This window comes from Strix aluco, chromosome 3 (genome assembly GCF_031877795.1).
Source record: "Strix aluco isolate bStrAlu1 chromosome 3, bStrAlu1.hap1, whole genome shotgun sequence".
Taxonomy (NCBI): domain Eukaryota; kingdom Metazoa; phylum Chordata; class Aves; order Strigiformes; family Strigidae; genus Strix; species Strix aluco.
In genome coordinates, this window is record NC_133933.1 from 22,786,891 (window position 1) to 22,811,237 (window position 24,347).

The 24,347-nt window shown below is 45.6% G+C and overlaps 1 long non-coding RNA gene across 1 annotated transcript in view; it reads left to right on the forward strand.

Annotated features, from left to right (window-relative positions):
- Positions 1 to 23,867, forward strand: part of LOC141921693 (uncharacterized) — a 77,043-nt gene extending 53,176 nt beyond the window's left edge. Inside the window, exons 2-4 of the long non-coding RNA XR_012622736.1 lie at positions 18,261 to 18,412; positions 21,364 to 21,424; positions 22,663 to 23,867. This is a non-coding gene — a long non-coding RNA (uncharacterized LOC141921693). The remainder of the gene's footprint in view (positions 1 to 18,260; positions 18,413 to 21,363; positions 21,425 to 22,662) is intronic.
- The last annotated feature ends 480 nt before the right edge of the window (positions 23,868 to 24,347 follow it).

Consider the following 24,347-nt stretch of genomic DNA (forward strand, 5'->3'; position numbering starts at 1 on the left):
TAGGGATGTGCTGGGGCACTCAGGCCATGATGTTTCTCCTTTCCAGGTCACTGATTCAGCTGTGGGTCATCAGGGTTGGGGAAATGATGTATTGCGATGCTGGCTTGCCATGTGGCGTAGCTTCGGGTGTGGGAAGCTGCTGTGGATGAGAAGTACCACCGGTGACTGTCACTGATCTGGATGTGGTCCTGCCACAGCACCTGGAAGTTGACATTCATGTGAAATGATCTCACTGACCCCAGTCTGGCTCTGTGGCTCCCATTTTCTGTGCTAATGGGGATATTCCTGCTTGGCCCAAGCTGAGCCACCCCTTCCCACCTTCCAGCATGGCTGTCACCCTGCTTAGCACTTTAACCCTGTCACAACTAGCTTGGTCTCTCTGAGAGTAGGGAGGAAGCCCAGCACTCGTTAAGCTAAAAAACCAACCCAAACCAAAGTATATTGTAGGTAGCATGAACTTGTGGGCCTCAGGATACAAATCATTGCTTGGGAGGAAGCTCCTTTTAGCAGCAGGTTGGTCTGTAACAGCTCATTGCAGGTTTGGTGGTGGAATTTGTTGGTACCATCTTTGACCTACTGGTTCCACTCAGAGAGTATGCTGGTCCCTCGTGTAACCACACATGCCTGCATTTCTACACGTTTTCTAAATCACAGTGAGTGGTTTAGCTCAGAGCCTCACATGGCCTTGATTTGCCCTCCTGACTTTATACTTTATACAAAATAAGAAAAATATGGAGTGAGGCAGCACTGCTTCTCAGTAATCAGCTCTGCAGCTGGTGTAAATCAACCCAGCTCCTTGGGTTTCTGTGGAGTTACACCCTTACACACCAGAAATGGTGCAACCCCTCACACGAGAGGGGTTCCTCTAAAACCTGTCTTGGTGTCAGACCTTGCACAAGGACCCAGACAGCAGTATTTAATTTTGCAAGCACTGCACCCGGCTGCTGCTTTGCTTTTCTTGCAAGTTGGCTGTCCTTAGCAGAGCAGGAACAGGATGAGCAGGAACAGCACATCTGTCTCGGGGCTGCCCCAGTGCCACTTCACTCTATTTTGGCTGGGTGATGGCTGAGAGGCACTGGGGGGAATTAGGCTGCCTCAGCAGCTCTGGTTTCAGTGTTTTCTTTCTGACTGTCACTTGCCAGCTGGGGAGAAAAAGACAGCATGATTTTTTTTGAGGGGGTGATGGGGAGAGAAGTCTGGGCAATAACCTCAGATCCAAGCACCCTCTCAGCTCTGGGCACATTCATGGTCCAAGCCTGGAGCTGGAGTTTGGTCAGTGGTTTCCTCATGGGTTACACCACACCAGGTTTGCCAGCCCAGAGCCCAGCTCTGCTGCTGAAGAAGCTGCTCTGGAGCTTGGTTTAAACCAGTGAATTTAGGATGCAGGCTGCCTGGGGATGTGCCCATGTACCCTCTTGTGTTTGGACAGGAGCACCCAGGTTTTTGGCCCCTTTGGCTGTAGCGTTCTAAACCTAAAGAAAACCAAAGCATATTATTGCAAAGTACAGATGTTTGTGAGTCATTGCTTTCATTTTGCCATGTGAAAAAGAATCTGCCATTCTGAATTATTTTTAATAATAAAGTTTGCTGCTTCAGTAGGTTGCCAGTCTACATACCAGGTCGGGCTGGGCTGTTGGACAGGAGGTGTCTGACCCCTGCAGTGCGTTCTAAGCCTTCATCATGCAGCACTCCTGCTGATTTGATAATCTCCAGTGGATTTCAGCTCTTCCTAAAGACTGACATGTGACACCTTTCTAATGGCATCTGCAGAGCTAGCGCCTTCCCTGCAGCTTTGGACATCTTTAGGGGTTCATGTTATCGCCTGATCACTGGTTAGATCAGTGTGATGTGCCCCGGGTGCACTGCTAGCTTCAGGCTACTGCAAGGAGGGAAAATAGCAGGGGCTGGGAAGATCCCTCATGGTCCCCATCTGAGAACTGCAATCAGCCCTCAGGACCTCCTGTCCAGGTCCACCCCTGCCAGGGCTACAAATGCAAGGTGGGCTTGGGGAGCAGGTTGTGGGATGGGGAAAGGTAGGGGAGAAGCCATCATCCTGACATGGTGCCCGGGTGTCTCAGGCAGCGTGGGCACCTTGGGGAAGGAGGCTGATGGGTCCATGTCCCTCCAGTTTGCTGGTAACAAAGGTCCCTTTCCATCAGGTTCCATTGTGGTGGATTTGAGGTGAAAGTGAGACAGAGTTCTTCACCAAAAGGCAAGGCAAGTGGCCACCCTCACTCAGCATCTGATCCCAGCCTTTCTCCCATCTCTGGCTCCCTGCTCCTTTCACCAAGCACCTGGAAATGTCTGACTAATGAAGATGTGCAGATGTTCATCAATTTCTGCATTATGCAGCATGTGGCTAAAAATAGCCAAGGTTGCAGGTCCAGGCCTGGCTCTGCTGGGAGAGGTTTGCAGGGCAGAGCGAAGGAGCAATTTGTCTCCTGGTGCCATGGCAACAGATCTCAAAATGTGAGCGGCAGGATGGTGGCAGCGTAGCGATGCTCCACCGGAGCATGGGATGACCTTGGAGAAGTGGGCAGCAGCAAGGCGGACCATCGTTCCCACCGGCCACTTGCAGGAGTCCCTCCCGCAGCCCCCTCCCCAGGCTGCAGCTGTCAGCTGCTGGCCAGCAGAGGAGAGGTGGCTTGTAAAGAAGGGTGGACTAAAATAAGGAAAACAAGCATTGTTGCATTTGCATTTCGGTGACAATGATAATCTAGGAAGTACCAGTAAAGGTGATACAGCTCACTCTCTGCTGTAATTTTTCCTATATTTCTGCTTTGTAGCTGTATCATCTGAAGTGCCTGTACTTCTCTTTTTCAGGAGGTTTTTTTTGCCCTGCTTGTTTTTAGGTTAGCAATATGCTGCCTGTTAGGTGTGGTGTTCCAGGTTCTTGTTGGAGGACTCTGGTCCATCCAAGTAGGCTGAGGTTTCTTTAGGAGTTGGTACTCACCATAAATGTTATAAATGCTGTTCCAACCAAAGAGAGCAAAGGCCCATCCCCAGCTCCTCGGTGATAGATGTCTTCGAACATTGCAGCTCTGTTGTTTGTCATGTTGTCACACAGTCTCTGTGGACTGATGGGTAAAACTTCACTGTTTAATGGGAGGGAAAAGGAGATGGGAGAACTGAACTGAGATAAACAATTTGGGCACTTCTGTAAATATTTTTTCTGCAAAGGGTCAGGGTGTAGGAGGCTAATATTGTTCTTCGTTCCAAGTGACGTTAAAAAAAAAAATCAACTTTCGCTTGCAAAAAGTTGTTGGATGCACCTTTGTTTTCCACTCTGTTCTCACCTGAGAGACATGTGTGACATGACCAACCTCAGTTTTCAGAGGATGCTTGAGATTTTTCAGGAGCTTGAGGTTTTTCATAATCTCAGCTCTGAACACGTTACATGGCCTGGTTTGAAGGGGGCCCAGCACCAGGACTTCTCAGGCCCCTTTGAAACCTCAGTGTGGGCACACAAAACCAGATAAATCACCAGCTCTACAAAAGCGCTTTCATACTGGCACCAGGGTGACTTACACATGCAGGCTTTTACTGGGGCGGCCATGAGTACCTGGTGTGCTCATTTGAGTAAGGGAAGTGATGTAGGAAAATTGAAATGGAAAGGGGTACAGGCCCAAATGTTTGGGTACAGGAGAGGAACTGAAGTGCAGCCACATTTTGCAGAAGTCTCTGTCTCCACCCGTGGTTGTGCTCAGCTCTGTGACGCCTCCTGCACAGAGAGGTGCTCTCCTCCAAGGAGCTGAGTCCAAGTCAGAGGTTGGAAACTGTGACTTTTGAGGCTGGTGTCCTTGGTTCAGTTGAGTGAAAAGATAGAAACCATTCAGGAAAAATATGATTTGGGTTTAAATTTTATGTGCAAATTCTCAGATCTTATAAGTTTGGGTACACTGAATTTTCTTTTAGGCAGTCCCATTTGTCAGTAAGGCTGGAGAGAAGTCCCCACTTTATTCTGTCAGCCTCTTTTACGGGAAAGTTAAACAAATGTGCTGCAGAGAGACAGTCCTGTCTCCAAGGGAGGGACCTCCCCTCTCGCAGCGTGCACTCTTGAGCAGGTGTCCCATTTCCTTGTTTGGGACTGAGCAGGAAGGATGGAAGAGGAAGCGTAATAAAAGCAATCAAATCAAATACAGTCATGAAGCGTAGTCACCAGCATTGCTTCTGGGACTGGGCACCCCCAAACTCCCATTTTGATGCCAGAGCAGATTTAACAAGGTGTGTTAAATGATGAGTTGCTTGAAATGAAAAGCCTCTGTCTCGGGCATAATGAGCACTGCAAGAAAAAACATGCTGCAAGGATCAGACATGTGCAGGATTCATATGGATCTCCAGCAGCTCTGTCTCTTAAGCTGCTGCGTGAGAGTGTTTCTGCATACAGCCCTTGAGAAAAACGCTCGTGGAGGTGCAGTTCCCCTCAGCTCGAGTAGATCATACTTGTTCTGTCCTGGGAAATGCTGGTATCCCTCAGTCCACGACCAGAGGCAGCAGCTTGGTCCAGCTTTGCATCTGTGCCTGCGTATTTGGGTGACCGAAGCATGGCTCAGAGCAGGTGTTATCCTGGAGCAGCAGCACGGCACCTCCCTGTGCTTTCTCTCTTGTGTTTTCTACTTCTGGATGGCCTCTAACAAAGCAGAGCTTGTTCCCACAAAATTTTTACCTGTGATACAACCCTCTTCCCTTTGATAACAGGGGCCTGTTGAGATAGGAACCATGTGTGAAATCATGCCCAGGGCCCCGGGCAGGGCAGGCAAGGAGCTGTGTTGCCCTAACAGGAACTTACGGGAAGGGTGACGGAGCAGGCGGAGTGCCTGCAGAAGTCTCCAGGCACCAACAGCCCACCCTGCCTTTGCAGGGATCATCTGTCACCGCAGCCGTGATGTGCAAGTATTTACCATGCATGACTTTGGCTGCTCATCGAGCTAGTGGTGGCTGCAAGCTGGGTCATGGCCTTCTGGAGCTCCCTCTGCAGAGGCTCTGTGACCGCCCATGGGTGCTCCTCAACCAAGGCAGAGCACCTGAGAATGACCTGGACGTTCTCCTGCTTGCCCCAAGCTGGCCCTGCACAGACACCCTCCCCAGTCAGAGAGCCACCGGGCTGATTTCCAGCTCCAAGACCAGCGATGGAGCTGGGCTGCTCTTCATCCATCCCATAGAGACATGCCCCACGGGAGGTGCTGCTTGAAAACTGCCATTCTTTGCAAAGCATTGCTGTAGACTTTCCTCCACCACTCTTAAAAAATATGAGGCTATTATTAGGGGGAAAATGTCCACTGTCCACTTCCCAGGAGCAGGTCCTATTTCCAGCTGGGTTTCGAGCTGTGGTCATCCCTCAGAGGAGCAGGCAGAGCCCCAGCACCAGTGATTGACTCTGGTAGGAGGAAGGCAGCTGTGGCAGCTATTAGAAGCTATCATCAGTCTTCTGCCAGGGTGGCTGCAAGACAAGGAAGCGATTAGGAAATGTGAATGTGAGTGATAAGTCATCTATCAAATGGACTTATTAACCTAAATGTGTCAAAGAAGTTTCCAGTGAAGGGAGAAAAATATTTTTTTTTAATTTGGGCTGATTTAAAAATGGAGAAAGAAACTAATTTGTAATTAATTTTTTTTTTTAATGTAAGGGACATTGTTTATCAAAGCTTCAGACACCATATGCTTATTTGTTCACCTGTCTCCAGCTTGAAAACAGCTAGCAGATTAAAGAAAGGCAGGTTGGGACTGCAGGGAGAAGCGGGTGAAGAGAGTTTAACTTTTCACAGAAACTCTTGTTACAGGGATCATTAGGTGCTTTCTAGGAGACTAACACTGCTGCGCCACTCTCCGTCTGCCTCTTGGTTTCTCTGCCTACACGGTCTCTTGCAGGCAGATGCATTTGCACTGCCTGTGTACCGAACTGGGAGGACGTGAGCCAGCTCAGACTGAAAGCCACGTAGCCGCGGTTAGCTTGGTTCCTGTCCAGCTGGCTCGGCGAACCGAAAGAGCATGCATGTGTCTGTCGGCAAGGACTGCAGATAAAGCCTCGTGGCCTTTTGGTGGCAGAGAGATATGGTACAGGACCTATAGTTCTGCTAGGAAAATGCATCCAGCTCTGGGAGTAGCTCCAATAGGCAAGCACTGGTGAATCTTGCAGTCATGTTAAGGCAAGACGTTGCTGCCCACCCTGCTCGAGGTGACCACATCTACAGCAGATGACGCAGCTGAATGCAGTCTGTGCGTATGATGCCGTGGCAGCAGTGACTTAGTACACTGATATTCACTTAAAGGAGGAGAAGGTTGCCTGTATGAGGAGGACGTGATGGAGAGCAGTGGCTGAGGGCACATGGTCTGTGCGCACATACGTTTTTCCAGCTGCATCTTTGCTTGCTGATGAAATTACTGCATCTGGTTGCCCATCACTGACCTCCCCTAAATACTTTGATTACTTTAGATCTGCTCATGGTATGGCTGTCTGCAAAGGATCCCTAGCAATTTGAACCACATTCATGTAAATAGCTGAATTATTGCCTTTTTACTAGCAGGACATCTTCTGAGAGAAGTGGCTTAGGCAGTGTTCCCATGAGTAGCTCAGTGATCAGATCTGAGATGATGATAACTTCCAGCGGAGAGGTTGTGAAGAGCAATCAGAGTTGGACTAGCTTCTCTTTGACTGCATGTATGCAGCCTGTAATTTGGACCATCCTGACACCCATCATCTCAGTGCTGCAGTACAGACAGCACCTCCAGCCCCAGGACCTCAAGGAAAGACTCTGGAGAGCAGTAGGTAATGTTTTCCTCCTGTGACCACACCGCTGGTGGCTGCACCTCACCATGATCTGATGAGTGTGGTTGTTGGCCTTGTGCTTCCAGATACAACTGCCTGTGAGATCTCTTATGAAAGGGCTGTTGGTCCATTTATCAAGGCCAATCAATCTCTTCCCTAAAAAAAATGATAGGACCTTTAAAAAAACAATACAAAATCAGCCAAAGAGACAGTAGTGAACCACCTACCTCCAGGAAGCACAACCAGAAGTGTAAGACTGTTAATAGGAGAGGTGTGCTGCTTTTCATGCACACAGTGTCTGTTGTATAAAACCAAACGAGATGACAGTTCCGTGTTTGATTTTATTTCTTCTCACTTTAAAATATCCTGGGTGAGTGTCTTTATACTGAGGTGTCTCAGTGCATGTGATATTGAAGAAAAACAGTGAGCTTTGAGGTCTGGTGTGCCATATCAGTAATTTCCCACAGCCACAACCTGCTAAATTAGGATCTGCATCCAGATGCAGTGTTCTCAAATTCATTTCTGTTTGGAATCTAGGACTTTAGTTTGGCCATTATAGAGAGGTTTTTAAGATGTCCCATCTTAGGAGAGGAGATCCTCTCCTAAACTTCAGGGATGTTCATACCTGGGGTCTTCATTTCAGCCCAGTCCTTGTTTCAGATCTCTCTGGACAGGAGAAGTGCATAAATTTTTACAGAAGAACAAGCAGAAGCTTCCATACTGGGGAGATTTTTTTTCTCCCTCCATCAAACTTTATTCTGTGTAACACACAACTGAAGGCAATCAGCTCTCTGCTTCCAGTGGCAACCAGGGCCTGCTGCCTCCCTCTCAGGAGCAGGTGGCTGGTGGTCCCTGTCCATCAGGTAGGATGCCTCTGCATGGCCACTGCCACTGCTCTTCCTCCTGTGGTAGCCATGTGCCCTACGAGGTGCATGTAGGAGAGGGGTTGTGCTCTTTCTGTGGAGGTCAGGCCTGTGCAGAGGTGACTACTGCCAAGGCGTGAGGTTACCAGGGCTGAACACTTGCTTCAGAGTCACAAGGCTGTGAGAAATCAAGCAGCACTGGATCATTCCAGCCTGGTGCAACAATTTACTGTGAAACCAAGAAAGAGAATGAACCACAAAGTTGGAAAGGCTGAAGCCAATTCCTGTTGTACCCCTTGAAAATTCATTCCTTCCCCAAGCAGCAAAAAATAACCCAGCTCTTCCACTCCCTCTGACAAACTCCAATCATTTTTATAAGCAAATACCAAAAGCAAACGAAAATATTTTGGAGGTCCCAAAATGTTGATTCACTTCATGTTCCAGCCATAAAGGAAATAAAGGGCTAGAGATCAAAACTGTTTTCATGGTCTTGTCTAAAATGGGAAAAGAAATCATGGCAACTCAAATGTGTTTAGATAAACTTTGCCTCTAGTTTTGGGTTTATGCCTGGTTACCATGTTACTTTACGGGTGTTAATTTCTGTCAGCATTAGAGGCACAGTTGTTGTTGGTCTTCTGCTGGCTAAGGTCTCTTTGTCCAACCTTAACAAGACCAAGGAGAGACCTGACCTAGCTTTGCCAGACCAAGGAAGTCTCTTGGGCTTTTCAGAGCTGAAGTTTGCAAGATGCTGCCATGGATATAGGTGCTTGTTGGAGCTGGGTTTGTCATTTGAACTCTCTCGTTGACTGTATCTGTTCTCGAAGGCAGCCACCCCTCGAGATGTCTCCAGACCACAGGGCTATGTAGTGGCTGGTGTCAATACTGCTGGTGTCTGAGTCCCTCTGGAGCAGCCTGACTGCACCCACGCTGCATAGCTCTTGGCTTAGGTCCTTCCTGGGTCACAAGTTATGGCCTTGACACATTGTTCTGTGGGTTTCTTCTTTCTTTTCTTTTTTTTTTTTTTTTTTCCCCAAAAATCTTGATGGAAATGTATGTGTGGGTGTTGCAACCAGACAGGCTGGTGCTTTCATAACGTGATGTTAATGGTATGTGCTGCATGCTCTGGGTTATCGTGTGCAAATATTCAGAAGAGGTTAGTGTGGTGGGTCCCAGAGGAACACTGAAATACCATCCCAAGAGAAGAGATCGAAACTGGAGCCTTCCACATCTGCATTGTCTGCTTCATGGGAAATGTAGGGTAACAGTCCCATCAGCTCTGCTCTTTTTTCCTTCTGGAAGGAAGTACTTTGAGCAAACTAGGAACAGATTGCCCAGAGAGGTGGTAGATGCCCCCTCCCTGGAAACATTCAAGGTCAGGTTGGATGGGGCTCTGAGCAGCCTGATCTAGTTGAAAATGTCCCTGTTCATTGCAGGGTGGTTGGACTAGACAACCTTTAAATGCTTTTCCAACCCAAACTATTCTATGATTCTATGGTATGGATGATCACAGACTTGGGGTCTGGGATAAAGGTAGGAAACTAAGCTATCTGTCAGTGTAGACATATTCATTTACATTTTAAGCCAGAATTGTATTAGTGGCTTTCCAACAAAAGAGGGAAACAATTGGATTGGTCTATTGGATTCAGTGGCCATGCTGGAAGAATTCAGCAAGAGGAAAGGAGGAGGAAGTGACTTATTCCTCCTGAAAAGGTAGTGTGGTGAAACACAGCGTGAAGTTCAGCAGTGGTAAATATAGCTAAATCAATTGAGTTTAGTTCATATCCTGAGAGCCATAAACGTACACAGGTGAAATTTTATGAGCTTTTAAAAAGAACTTTATGAGCTTAGAGGGAGAAGCAGTATAATTTGAAACTAGCAATGGAAAAATAATGTAATATGGATTGTGGCATACCTAGAAAAACCTGTTAACTTAACCTACAGAAGGACCATAAAGCATAAGCAAGGAAAAGAGACCTAGGGATCTCATTTATTCTTCTCCAGGACCTTGATCCAATTCTCTTTCGAATCTGTAGTACCTACTGAAATTACTCTCTGGGCAGTCCAGAAGTCCAAAGGACTCGTGTGCCAGTGTCTCAAAGGGAAAAAGTGAAAAAGAGGGAAACGTGCAAGTCTTTACTTGGCTCTGCCAGTTCTCCATCACTGCACCCTCTGGTTTCCCTTCTGGAGACTAGAGGTTGCCCCTCTGCACACTTGATAGGAAGTAACATTCTAAGACTTTTAAAGATGCCTGATCTTGTCTACTTGGTGCAAGAAGGGTTGCGTGTAGACTCACCTGAGACATTTTAATACCAAAATACACTGTCTCCAGAATATCTTCTTTTATGAGTAAATTAAGTGTTTTTAAGAGCAGAAGACTGATAGCAGCAGAGGAAGGCTCAGAGTTGTGCAGGCTCCCTCATGTAACTCTGGCATTTAAGGGACCAGGACAGATGTTCCCCTGACCACTGACCCTTCCTGGGTTCCTGCTGAGTGCTGCTAATGCCTGGAGCTGTCAGTGATATCTCCTGTTCTATGCTGTGTTTCAGCAGAGGTTATCAGTTCCTCTGGATCACAAGTCAGGCTGAGGAAGTTTTTGGGGAGGGGAGTTCACTTGTGCCTTAGCTCAGTGACAGGCTGGTCAGCTGTGCCATCAGCTGCTGGTCAGCTGTGCCATCAGCTTCTGTTCAGCCAGAGGCCATGGTGAGATAGGGCTGAGAACTATCCCTGGTAACTGCCAAGCTGACTGATCTGTTTTAAGTAGCAGCATTTCCACAAGTTTGAATAACCCAAAGCTATGGGTGAGTGGGATGCTCTGCGAGTGGGTTGCTTTGATTTGGCGAGGTCCTGCTTGCTCCTGACAGTGCTTCCTTAGACCTCTTACTCTTTTGAGTGTGGTAAGGCAGGCTGTGCCCTAGAGAGCTGCACATCAAAGAAGTCTTTGTGACTAACCAACCCAGTCTGGTTCAAAGTCAGACATTTAGGAGTGAATTTTCAGCAGACAGCTAGACCTAGAGCAGTAATTAGGGCAAGAGACTATTGTTGACTACTTCTCACAGGCAAGAATTTATGCTAGAACAGGAGTAGCCGTCCAGCACTGCATTTGAGACAGGCTTCTGAAGCAAAGGCTTTATTCCAAATAAAACATTTCCCCCATGTCACTAATCAGATCTGGCTTTGATAGAAAAGTCATCAACAGAGTCCTCGTATGGTGCTAATATCTAAGCTTTGCCTTCCTCAGTTGTGTTCAGTGTTATATATATATATATTTAAAGCTCCTCTTGTTAATGCACCAAGTATGTGTAAGCAATTAACAGAAGATTGTGTTTGATTACGGCTTACAAGAGAGTCTCCAGAGAAGTTAGTGTTCATTACTCAGTGAGCAGCCCTTTCAGCCTTGAATGGTGACCTTGGCAGAAGGTCCTGGAGACCACAGAATTAATTGAGAAAGTTTTAATAAAGGCTGGTGCATGGAAAAAAAATAATCCATATGACTAGCGCATTGTTTGCCGGTGACGATACGTTTGGCAGATACCTATCCCGTTACAAATTCAGATACTGAGTTCATTGTCGAGCTGTGCTTTCAGGCTAGATTTGATGACATGTTAGAGAAAGGCAGCTTTGGAAAATGTTCTTTGATATATTCTGAAAGATGTTTTGCAGTTTCACAAAAGTATAGGATCGCTTAATGGGAGTCTGTTGTATTTAGCCAGATGCTTTCTTGGAATAGCATTTTTCCATGGCATCATAGTTACAGAAGTGGTTGTGAGCACATTCACTAACTCATGTAGCCTGAACAAGTTTTCCTAATGAAAAAAATAGCCCTACGTGTCGATTCCATTTGCTGATGTTCCTTCAGTCATAGTTTGTTCTCTGTGAATGCTCTGATAATTCTCCACATCTTTGAATTCCTTGAGCCTAAAAAAGGGGGCAGAGGAGAGATGTTAGTGTGATCATAACTTCCTATGTAGGCATGGTTAAGCTTCAGGAAAGGCTTGGAACTCCTTAGATAACACTATGGAAGTACAAAGGGCTAGCATACACAAATAGCGTACTTGGGGTGTTATTCTGCAGTGATCGCATCATGTACCAGCAGATAAAGTGATGTGTGTTATCAGGTGCTAATTTTCCCCAAAGTAACAGTACATTCACTGAAAATAAAGATTGAAAGGAGCCTTCATGCCATAACTTCTCTTTCTCTGTATCAGAGTATACTGAAGTGACTGCAGTATTATCTCTCCTTGTGAAGCCGTAATGAAGCAGTTACATCAATACCTGTTCAGAGATCCTGGTCTCCGTAATTACAGGACTGTGTCTTCTTGAAACATGTGGACCATGACTGTGGGGAATCCTGAGCAGTCCTAGAGGGCTTGAGGTTTTAATCAAATCCCATTGAAATCTTTGGGATTCTTTGTACTGACTTGGATGGGTTTTAGATTGAGCTCTTGAAATCCAGCAAGTTTAGGTAAATAGGCATGAGTAACAAGTTGTTTCTCAAAAGCTCATTTTGTCATCAACAGAAAAAAGGCACTGCAGATGCTCAAGATATGCAATTCAAGTAGGTTTTTTTGTTTTGAACAGAGAAAATTTTTTTCTCAAAAATACTGAAACTTTGAGGGTTCTATCAACTTCAAGCAAAGTTGTCCCACTTCCCCATCTCTCTTCTGACTGAAAACTACTTTTTTTTACTATTTAAGGTAAAATGCGATGTACTGATAGCACAATGCAGGAAGATGTACTCCAAAGGGGATAAAAACCTGAAAATGCAGGCTGGGCTGGAAGCCAGCATGTAACTGGCAAGTAAGCAACCTGTTCTTATAGTGTGGGTTCAAAGTTATCCTTTTACGCTTATTTTTGTTAACATTCTCCTCAAACGACACAAATGGGCTAGAGCGGAGCCAAAATATCCTTCCTGAACACCTGTGAACTTTGGATCTGGAAGCTAATGGAGGTGTTGGCGCTGGCTTTCGGTTGGTGTAATGGATGAGACCACAGTCGGGTCTGCATGGTTTTCAGGGGCTCGGCCTGGTGCTGAAATTTGCCTTTTAGGAAAGGCCAGCTCTTCTCTGTTGTCCCGCCACGCGCCAGGAGGTGGGATGAGCCCGGCGACAGGGACAAAGCGTCACACAGCACAATGAAGAGTGTTAATATGAGTAATTATTGCAGTATGTCACTGTGCTATTTTAAGGCTGCTTGCTGCATGCCAGAGTGCTCTGGGCAGGGTTTTCATTACAAAATCCTGCCAAAGCACTTCCTGAGGGGATCATGATAAATATAGATAGCAGAGACGGTCTGAATCCATTGCAGTGAATAGCAGTGGTGCACATGCCTTAGGGTCCTCAAGGCTCATAAAGCAGAAGATACTTGAGTTGGCTGAGGTCCCTGAATAATTTGGCTGACTGCAGTGAGGGATTTGCAGGTAGCCTTTTGATACGGTATATAAGACACACTAGGGAATTGGCTCCCAGCTCTCCCTACCAGTGCTGTGCAGGTCACTTTTATTTCTGGCCCTTGATTAATTGTGATGGTCCCCTGTCATATGTTTTAGGCCAACTGCTTTTCTCTTTTGTTACACAGCTTCATTGTTGACCATCTGTATAACATTGCTCTTTGCATCATGTCATGGCAAAAAAATAAAGAACAAAGGAAAAATGTCTGGCTGTTTTTAAACTCCCCCTTTCTAGCGGGATGATTCCCAATTGCACATGTATTGAGGTGCTGGAGCGAGTGCAGAGGAGGGCAACAAAGCTGGTGAAGGGCCTGGAGAACAAATCCTATGAGGAGCGATTGAGGGAGCTGGGACTGTTCAGTTTGAGGAGGAGAAGGCTGAGGGGAGACCTCATCACTCTCTACAGCTCCCTGAAAGGACTTTGTAGAGAGGTTGGTGCTGGTCTCTTCTCACAGGTGATTAGTGACAGAACAAGAGGGAATGGCTTTAAACTCCAACAGGGGAGGTTCAGACTGGACATTAGGAAAAAATTTTTCACAGAAAGAGTGGTCAGAGAGTGGAATAGGCTGCCCAGGGAGGGGGTGGAGTCACCATCCCTGGATGTGTTTAAGGGTTGTTTAGATGAGATGCTGGGGGATATGGTGTAGGGGAGAACTTTGTAGAGTAGGGCTGATGGTTGGCCTCGCTGATCCCAAGGGTCTTTTCCAACCTGAATGATTCTATGATTCTATGTACATGAGCAGCACTGCTGCTAGTTTTGCAAGCAGTTTTATGTTCTTCTCACCATCCCTGGGGCTGCCAGAGGTGCCTAACCCAGCTGTTGTATCTGCAGTGTTGTCTAAGGACTACTGAGTGACCCTGATGGTTCATCTCCCAAAGCTGCCAGACCTTGACTTTCTATTCAGGTAGTGTAAAGTAATGACTGCATTGAAGCGTCTGTACATGGGGGGCTGAGCGGGGTCACCTCACCTGGACCAGTTGATCTAGTAGCCCTGATGCTCCTGCAGTGGGTGTCACTGTAAGCCAGTGATCCCATGCTCACAGCAAAGGCTGTGATAACTTTGGCCTCTCTGAGACTAAAAGCAGCACTTTCGAAGCAAAATGGCACGCCTCATGGGACAGCTGTGCATTTCATAAAGGCTGATTTTCACCACCAGTCCTGCTGGTCAACAGTCAAAGGTGCCAGGAGGTGTTTCATGTCTCAGTGGGGTAGCAGAATTGGGAGGCAGAAGTGTCCCATGGTGATGTGGGATTGGAGACATGATGTACTACATGACGTACTGGACTACTTCTGCTTGGAAACCTGTAGTCCCTCCTTCAGGTTCTGACTCTGGGGGCTGTTCTGACTTGTTTCCCCATGGTGTTGTCATTTGTGGGCTGTTGCCAGGGTGTGAGATTGATGTTCTATGTGCTTGTCCTGGGTTTCTGCTCCTGCTTGGCACCAGTGTGCCCTCTGCTGAGCCCTCCCCTGCTCCAGAATTGGTGACCCAGGCTGTTGTGGAGTCTAAATTTAGGAGGTCTTAAGTTGAATATTGATTTACTTTGAAACTTTCATCTCTATGTCTGTTGGACTCTTCCATGGAATGTTCCTCCAAGAGAGGCATTTTAGTCCTCTCCCCATCCTGGCCTTATAGGTGACTTCATCTCCTCTCCCAGCAGAAACCAAGGAGCTTGTTCAACAGATGAAGTCATGAGGAGCAGTGGGGAAAGCTAACAAAGTGCACCCATTCTTCCTGCAAGCCAAAAACCCTGTCCATTCAGGGACAGAAAAATGTCCCTTCTGTAATAATTCCCTACTGTATTTTCCTTTCTTCCCTCATTTCTGCTAATATCCTGGCTCCTGAAGCCACCTGAGAGAGCTCCAGGACAGGCCCTATGGGCTCCTTTCTGCCATCTGTCTTCTCCCATTCCGACCAGGTTCATGTTTCATCACCTCCGCACTGTGCAGGACTCTCCCTGGAGCATGCACAGGGAATGGAGATGTAACAGAAAATTAAAACTTCCCATAGCTTCCAATAAGTGTGTCATGTTTCATATGCTTTTCCAGAAAATACCTGTGTGCTTTGAAAATAATACTGCCATGATGGATCTAAATGCTTGAGGAGAAGCAAAATACCGGTCAACTCGCTAAGAGGGGTGGTCGTGCATCAGCAGCAAATGGGCCTTGGTGTCTGTATCTAATAGACCTCATAACTCCGTGGGCTGCAGGAGGAAAGACACAAACTTCATAGCTATTTTCAGTTCTTTTTCTTTAAGGGGTAAGGCTATCATAAATTCAAAATTGCCTGTACTAGATAAGGGGTGTGTATGTGGTTATCAATGTTTATTGTTTATTTTATTATTCATGACAAGAAATCTGGATCAAAGTCAAAGCTTGCTCTCTTAGCTCCTGTATAAAAACCCAAAACACAAACTGTCTTGTTAAAGTATGAGAAATGCTAATTTGCTCATAAGTTTGTTACAGAGCAATGCAGACAAGGTATCTAGTAATAAGTCTGAACAAGAATGAAGGAAAGGGTGTTCTAGTAAGGTGATGCCTCTTTGTGGCATCTGTATTGCTTTGGTTGTAAAGAATAACAAGCAATTTTGCAGTAGGGAAAATGTCTGCTCCAGCAGTTTTGCTCCTCTGCAGAGAACTCCCTGTACCTGCTGGGAGAGCTGGATCAGTTGACTGCTACCTACTCTATTTAGTCATCTGTTTTTGTGAGTGCTGAGAGCTGGAAAACAGGAATAACAACATGTTTAGAGGTCTGATCCTTTCTCATGACCCACAAGGACTGTTTCCACCACTCATTCCAAAGGGAGAGTTGCAGGTAGCGGAAGTGGAAAAAGTTATGAGGAAAGATAGCTGTGAAGGTTTGGTTTGGACATGTTCATCGAAGCTAAAAACAATGATTATTTCCACTTCCCACCCTCGTTGTCCCAAACAGTGAACTGACCTGCAGTTGCATGTGAAGACATGCTTTTGACATACTTCTGTGTAATGCACGCAAGGCAATTTGGGTGGGAAGGGAAGATTCGAGGTTCCCACCTTTTTTCCACTCTAACCCTCTCCTATTCTCTTAGCTCCCTTCTCCTCTTCAATGCATGGCTTGACTCCTCTGCACTGTGCTTCAGAGGAGCTGTTTAAAAAAAGATGAGTTATTCCAAGCCCCAGAAGTTACCACCTCTTACCCATAACTATAAAAAACAAGACCAACTGTGGCAGAGAACATGCACCAAATAAAACACTGTCAGAGTAGCTCTTGGGACCTGTCACACTAATGTCACTCCTATTTCATTTCCATTTTATCCCTGGATTTCACACAACCAGCCTGATGCAGGGGTGGATCAGGTCTCAGGCGCAGAGAACTGGTTTTGGTGAGAAACCCTGACTGTCACCACAGGACACTGGTGACCTTCAGACTTGCATAGTTGTTAGGCCTATGGCTGTCTGTGACTGAAAAAAAAAGCTTCTTGAATAGAAAATTCCAATCATTGACCTCATCAGGACAAAATTCATATTTTGTGGGGGAAAAAACCAAAACAGTAAAGAGCTGCAACTGGGAAGCACAACCTTGAACTGTGACCAAATGGGAATTGGAAAAACCTGGAAGTTACAAATGAATGTCACATTTTTCCCTTATACAAAATTTAGCATTGTCCCTAGAGACTGGTGATTTGTCTTTACTTCACAAAGCTTACAGCAGCAGACCTCAGAGCTGCATTTTTTAACATTTTGATTTGTAGAGCCTACAAATTTCCCAGCACCACTCCTCTTGTAGTGAATCCAAGCCCCCTGCCAGCATACCTACTTCTCTTAGTGTCCTGCACTGGACCTCCTGGAACTCCTCCAAGACCCCTGGAGACCTGCAAGAAACAGGGTGAACACCTCTGTCCTCCAGCTCTGAAGGTTTGAGATTTCTTTTTTAACTTGAATAGACTGGATGGAACTTTGGATTGTATTGGAGAAGATGGTGCTCTGCCTCCATCGTCACCTGCCTAGAAGGGCAAGATATTGCTTAAGAGCTGCAAGTAGGGAACCAATAGCTGCTGTCATGGCTCATCATCCTGAAAACTCCCCAGGAGCAGAAAGCTCCTCCCCAAGCAGAGTACAAACTATGCTTGAAATTACTTTTTTTTTTTTTAATTAAAAAATACCGTTCTGATCTGCCTTTGCCACAGCACAGATTCCCTACAGGCTGAGCGGTTTCTATCCAACTGAAACACATGTTCAACAAGAACATCCCCCACCAGTTATTCAAGCAAAATGCCTGGTGAATCTGTTGGTGTGGGAGCTGACTTGGTGCAGACAGAGCTTGCCTGAGAGATTTGGGTCCATTTTCCAAGTCACTGTGACCTCCAGGCAGTGACACCATCTTGGTCACAGCCACTCATTTCTCTCCACTATACTGACACAGAGCCAAGCACAGCACAGGAGAGTTTCCCCAGAGCCATGTAGATCCTTCTGTTGGGGACATGTAGTTTGAAACCCCATGCACGTCCAGCTTAACCAAGACCCTTCTCATCTGAGAATGTTGGTGACCAAGAACAAGGCTGAGCTCCTATGGAAATCACACCAGTGAATTGCTGTGGGTCCTTGGATGAGCGATGTAACTTCTCAGTGATTTGGTTTCCCCCATTGTAAAACTTAAGTAAAAACTTCGAGTATAACAAAAAGCTGTGAAAATCTGGGGAACTTTGACTCCCTCTGCTCCAACAACACAGATTAACCAACTTCAATTAACTATATTTCGTTTCAAGGGTTAGTCAATATTTGTATACCTACAGGAAGATATTAAACACCATATACTTGCTATGGAGTGTTACCTCCATTTTTTTCTCGCTTGCAATTCTTTAGATTTTTTTTTTCCCCCTTCTCTCTTTTATTTTCTCCTTCTGTCTCCTTTTGGCTAGTAGTATGTACAGAGAAGATACAGGAAGGGCAGAAGAGTAGCAGCAGAGCATGTGAATAATTTAAGCTCTTCATGTACTGGGGTGATCCGTGTGAATTTCACATGCAAGTACCGGTTCCCTAAACCTTGGAGAAATTTAAGAGTTCAGGTTGCTGCTTGACCGCAGAATCACCAAATAAGGAGACCGATTCAGGAATTACTGCTCTTAGAAACATCCTCTTTGCAATTAACTTTCAGACCAAAGTCTGAAAGCGGTGGGTAACTTTTATCCCTTCTTCATCTCACTTCAGAAAATCGTTGTCAAAAGTCATACCAACAACCAAACCCTGGATGAACCTAGAGCTCCTGCCCTGTTCTGTTTGAAGGCTTCACTTCTTTTGATCTCTCTGGGGCAACAGCCTGGCTGCAGTCCATGTGTTTTTTTCTACAGCAACAGAAACTGGTGAGTGCTTTGTTCAGCACAGTGGTGGTAAAGGTCAAAGTCGAAGCAAATCTGGCTTTGTCCGTTGTGGAAGCACCAGCCAGGGGTGAGGTTCCTCACAAGGGTGGGAGGGAACGGCTGCACAAAACAACGTTAGACCCTGGATGGCTCTGGCAGTCCGGCCAGTGCAGTGTTCAGCTCCATAGGTACTACTGCTGCTTGGAAACTACAAAGTCCACACTTCCAGATAGATGGATGTCTTTCCAGTCATTAGGTAACTAACCTTGCTAGCACCCTTTAGAGACTGAGAGAAGGACACGGCCACAAATACACATACCCTGACATACACAACATTTAACAGAGGAGAGATTCTGACAGAAAATGCCTCAGTGATCCCAACTTGCACGCGTGAAGCTAAGTGCTTGCACCTGTATCAAAGGACTCTGTAGTCAACCAGTAGCCTGTTTATCAGAAGCCCTGAGTACCCATTATTTTTGTTGTCTTCAATAAGAGCTAAATGTTCCTAAAATGAATCAAAGGAAGCCAGACTAGGGAAACGATGAAACGTGCACATTCGGTGGCCAGCATGCAGGGATGCCACACACCCTGCTCATCCTACAGGCCAGTGTACAAGCCTTGAGTGACTCTGCAGCTCGTGCCATTGGAGAGAGGCTGAAGCTCACTGCCTGCGGATGCAAACAGTTGGCATCTCAGTTCAGCATGCTCTTACTGCACCCTGACAGACTGCTCCAGCTGCAGACATGCATTGATTGCAGTGGCCAAAGGCTTCGTCTTTCCTTAGGGGTTTTGGTGGAAAAGTCTGCGATGTTTTTTCCAGTCACAATAGATATTCCTTGTACAGTCAACCTACTTCATCACCATCTTGCATAGTCACGTGCATTGGGGTGAGTTTGGCATTAGGTGCACTTTCAGATTTTTTTTCTATAGCTGTGCTTTTCCCTTCCATTGGTAGGGTATCATAGCCCTTCACCCCTCTGCCATGAGCTCTGTCTTCTGCAGTCTAGTCCTTGCCTAATCAAGGGAGACAGCTTTCCTGTTGCTACTGTTGATGCTGCAATAAATAGCATATCCATTTCTCCATTTATCTGCTTTTTGAAATCCAGCCTGTAATGCCAGCAATAATTACTCTGTTTCTATATTTAGAGATCATCAGCACCTCATGAATATCAAATTGTACTGTTATTATCTCTGTACAATATGGGCTAGTCTCCTATCAGTGTAAACATTTATAACAGTGATTATCAGTAAGACTGCTAAAGATCCCAAAATAGACAAGGCTGAACAGGAGTCTGCCATTATTTGTTTACTGGGGAAGGCAGGGAGAGAGGCAGAAGAGCCAGCTGAAGGTCTGATAGCACAGAGCCCATCTACCACCAGTGTGGGAAGGCTGGCACACAGGGGACTCTACCTGGTGGGACCATTAGGAGCAAGCGCAGAGAATCGGCTGAGCCCAAGCACCATCTTAAGTCCTCAGTATTGGGCTGCCATCTGCACAGACAGCCTGCCCCACAAGCAAATTCCTTTGAACGCTTCCTTAGGGCTTGTTTTTAGTCTCTTCACTTGTCCGGGAGAAGGTGATGTTTAAAGCTCCAGTATGACTGGTTTGGTAAATCATAGAAACTTAATTTCCAAACTATGGATTCACCTAATTTTACTGTCAGTATTAGCTGGCCAAGGGGAAACGGCTGATGTCTCTTCTTCTGTGCCAGGGAACACTGTGTCTGAAGGCATTTGCCCCCCCCAGGCAGTGCTTGCTGTTGGCTTGAAATGAAACTCAGCTCAGGCAAATGGCAGGATGCACAGACAGGAGGGCAGTGAGAGACTGCTGGTAAATGTTAAGGGCATGGGTGAATGCCAATGGGCTTTTGCATTCACTTACTTGTTTGGGTTTTTTTGTTTTGATGGACGTGTTACATTGCATTGGGAAGGGCTGGTCTAAATCTCTGTCAAACAGCTGAAGCTCAGTGGATCTGGCTGCCTCCTAAGAGACCTTTTCCCCCCTCTGGATCTCCAGCTGAGGAGGCTCCCAGGGGATGGTCACTCCCCATCATCATCTGTCAGAGCTGTCAGGATACTTCAGCAGCTTAGCTCTTGGCATGGTTTTCCAACCCTTGCTTGCCCTGATGTGGCCCTGGCCATGTATACTGTTTTCCATCCAGATTCACACTTCCCCACCACAAAGGCTTTACTGTCATTAATAACTGCAATGCTTAATCGAATTACCTTTTTCTTCACCTCACTTTTCCCTAGAATTATTGCTCTTGAGTGTTTACTTTGCAGCTCTGTTGCCACCTGGGCATGGCTAGGCAGAGCCACCTCCTGGCAGGAAGGTAAGCAAAGCTCCTGAGCTGATAGCCCAGTACTTGCCCTGCACAAACATTTGCCCACTATCAATGATGTGTCCCCAGCCTGCAGACTGAGAGGGCAGGGTTACATCTCAGTATCTAACTTTTTCCACCCAAAAAGGGTATATCTATGCTTCATAACAACTGTTTTGTATATAAATTGGAGGTGCTAAAGTGCAGGTAAGAGAAAATAGTGGCTGGTTCATTATCCGCGTTTGGAAGAGGCTAGGCAGGAGAGTGACCGTGCAACTCAAGGGTGGGCAGGTGAGCTGCTTGGAGACAGTGCTGGCAGGGCTGAGGGACACCAGGAAAATGGTAAAACCTTGTGAGCAGAGTTGATTCTGTGAAATTGCAAGTCCTGTTATCTCACAGTATTTTACCACAAGACATCAGCATATATACACCCAAGCACAAACTTCAGTTTCTAACTCAAAACACTTCGGTAACACCAAAACCAGGCCCCAGCACCATATTTTCTGCTCCAGATAGAAAAAGGTTAGTAAATAAAGCTGGCTTCTTATCAATTCCTCGTCCCTGAAAGTGCTGTAATACACCCACCTGACAGTTTCTGTCCTAGCTAATTTCTAGAATCAGCTCTCTTTTCAGAGAAACCTCTGCCAGAAGAGGACATGACTAATCAAGAGAGGAAGCTCAACTGCAGCAAAATGTGAGTGAAACAGAAAATAATCACTGAGTAAACTAGTACTTGTCTGTTCAGCAGGGGAAACAAATCTAGATCATTCTCTGCAGCTTTGGAGAGACCTCAGTGGCTCTAGCACAGCTGGTCTGGAGAGGCAAACAACATACAAAACAGGAGTTAAGGGCTCCAGGGCTGTGCATGGCACCTAGAGCTTTCATCTCTTGCATAAGGGGATGTGTCCTTCTGACAAGAGAACTCTTGTACGCGTGTTTATGCTGCAAGAAAGCTGTCTATGTTTGGTTTGGAAAAGCTACGCTTGCTTAACAAAACCTGAATTTATCCCTGTAATCCTTCCCTGCATCTCCATGGCCAGATTGGAGCAGCCTGTGGAAAAAATTCCTGTCTATTTTCAGAAATAGATAAAAGCATTCAGATTACAGAGTGCAAATCTCAGCTCAAAACGGCTGGAAAAATCCATTCAGTGCCACTGTCACTGACCCTCGCGACCTCTCCAAGTAATGAATTTCAGTTGCTTGTGCCTCTCCCCCACGCTGCCTCCTTCTCCTCCCACCGCCGCCGCTGCCGGAACCGCCTGTGCTCCCAGCATCTGCAAAATGTCAGACTTGCATCCCACTGTTTATCCCACGGGGAGTGGGGAGTGAAGCATTATGTGAAAGAGCAGAGTTTGTGGAAATTATTATTGATCTCGCTGCTCGAGACTGTTAGTGGGATCTTTTTAGTCCAGCGTTCATGTGGCTCACAAATTTTGTCAGAGTTCTGGTGTGCCAAGGAAGAAGGGCTCTTTGCCACAAAAATTAAAATGCCAGGAATCTGCCTCATTGCCCCCACTCATCTCAAGGCTGTGCTTGCTGCTACGCTGGGAGCTGGGGACAGTGTCGTCCCCTCCACCGCAGGGAGCTCCCAAAGCAAATGAGCCTTTAGCATTGCTTATTAGTTCACGAGATTGAAGATTCGACAGAGGGGATTACTGCTCATTTAGAGGGATTGTCTACTTTAGGTAGCCCCTGAGGCTTGATGAATTCCTGCTCATGGTGGATTAGATGCCCTGTTAGCAAGCAAAATATTAAACACAACTGCAGCGAGCTTACATCTCACTCATATTTCACTTAAGGTTTACCGGGCAAGTCTTTGTAATTAATACCAAGGAAGAAGGCATCCAGATGGACTGCGGCTTTTCAAAGATTAACCTTGATGGGATTTATTTTTTTTAATTTAAAACTTTGTTTTTCTTTCTGTGATTTCAGAGCAAAGCCGGGATGCTGATAGCTTTGTGCCCGGCTGATCAACAGAAATCCCGTGGTCCGCCCTTGGGATTCACCAGCTGACGATCACCGCACTTGTGCCTCATCTTATAAAAATGGGCTGAATCTTTGGAGGTTCTGAGAAACCTGTTTTGGAACTGAGGGTGCTTCAGACATCTTTCCTTCTATTTCAGGATGATGAGAAGGATATGAAAATGTAAAGGAGCAGTGTGTGGCAAAATGAGATGTTGGAGAGAGATCGTCTGCTCTGATGATGAGTACACGGTCCAGGATGGTAACACTCCCGGGTGTTACTCCTAGCCCTGCCAAAAAGCAAGGGCCTGGAGGAATCAGCTCACTTCACTAGGAAACTTATAAATATATCCTCTTTGCAACAGTGATGAGAGGCTTAATTTTTATGTATCTAGTGTGGATACAGAAAGGCACAGAACTGAGCCCACTGCTAGTGAAATACCTGAACAGGGGACAAGGTACACCAGCAGCTCATGGCTACACCCATGAGATATTTGGTTCTTAAATGAGTTTAAAATACTTCGAGATCTTTGACTGAAAGACTTCAGCAAGGTAGCAAGTGCGATATAAGCACAAATTATGCATCTATTTTATGTGTATGTTCAGAGCTGGATTTATGTCTGTGTACATACACATGTGTGTGTACTTATGTGCATGTCCTTTGAAGTCCAAACTGAACACACAAGTGAAGAAAAGTGGAGAGTGTGTGTAGATACATACCTATATATATACCTTGTATATTGAGTAAAAGTGCCAAAATACACTGGAAAGCACAACACACATATTACACTCTGCCTACAAGTCTAACGCTAAGATCAAAATTTGTTTTATCCCACTGCCTTATTTTTAAGGCCTAGAGAAATACTCACACTAGCCAAAATAATCTGACTCTTGAGCTTCCTTCAGTATTTTCCACATTTTTCAGCCAGCTGTCAGATGAAACTTTCAGCATTTGTAAATGGCTGTTGAAATTTTCAAAAATGCTAGAATCACACCATTTAAAAAATGCAGAATTGCTCTTCTTTTAAGATATTATAGACATTTTTTTATCATCTGTAACAAAGCCTATATTGTTATTGAAAATATTATATCTGAAGCAAAGGGTATAATTTCATTATTTCAGATAATGGTACACAAATAGGGATACCACAGGAAAGGTCATTTTTGCCAGAAAGGTTAATTAATTTAATTCCCCTTAAAGTAGTCATAAAGGGATACATATTAATTCAAGGTTACTGAATCTACATATGTGGAATACAGGCTGAATACATAAGCCTAAACTATATCTATATATAAAAAGGAAGGTATTCATTAGAAAGTGGAACCAAATTGCAGGTTGTAACAAATTTATTTTAAATATCTTCAGAAGATCTGGAGGTGTTTCCGTTGTGATCGTGAGTCTGAGAACTATAGCAATGCCTTCTCCAAGTAAAAACCTAACCTGTTCAGAGAAACTGAATGTGGAAATCCAGAAAAAGATTCAACTCTGACCCATTTGGAAGATAAAATAAGCCTGTGATATCCTGTTCGTTCACCAGGGAGTCATACTTCTAATTGAATTGTTACAGCTAGCCAGAATACAGGTATTTATATATTCTGTATGATCCAAGTGCTTAAAATTGCTTTCGACTGTTGACTTCAGCGGAGATGAATGA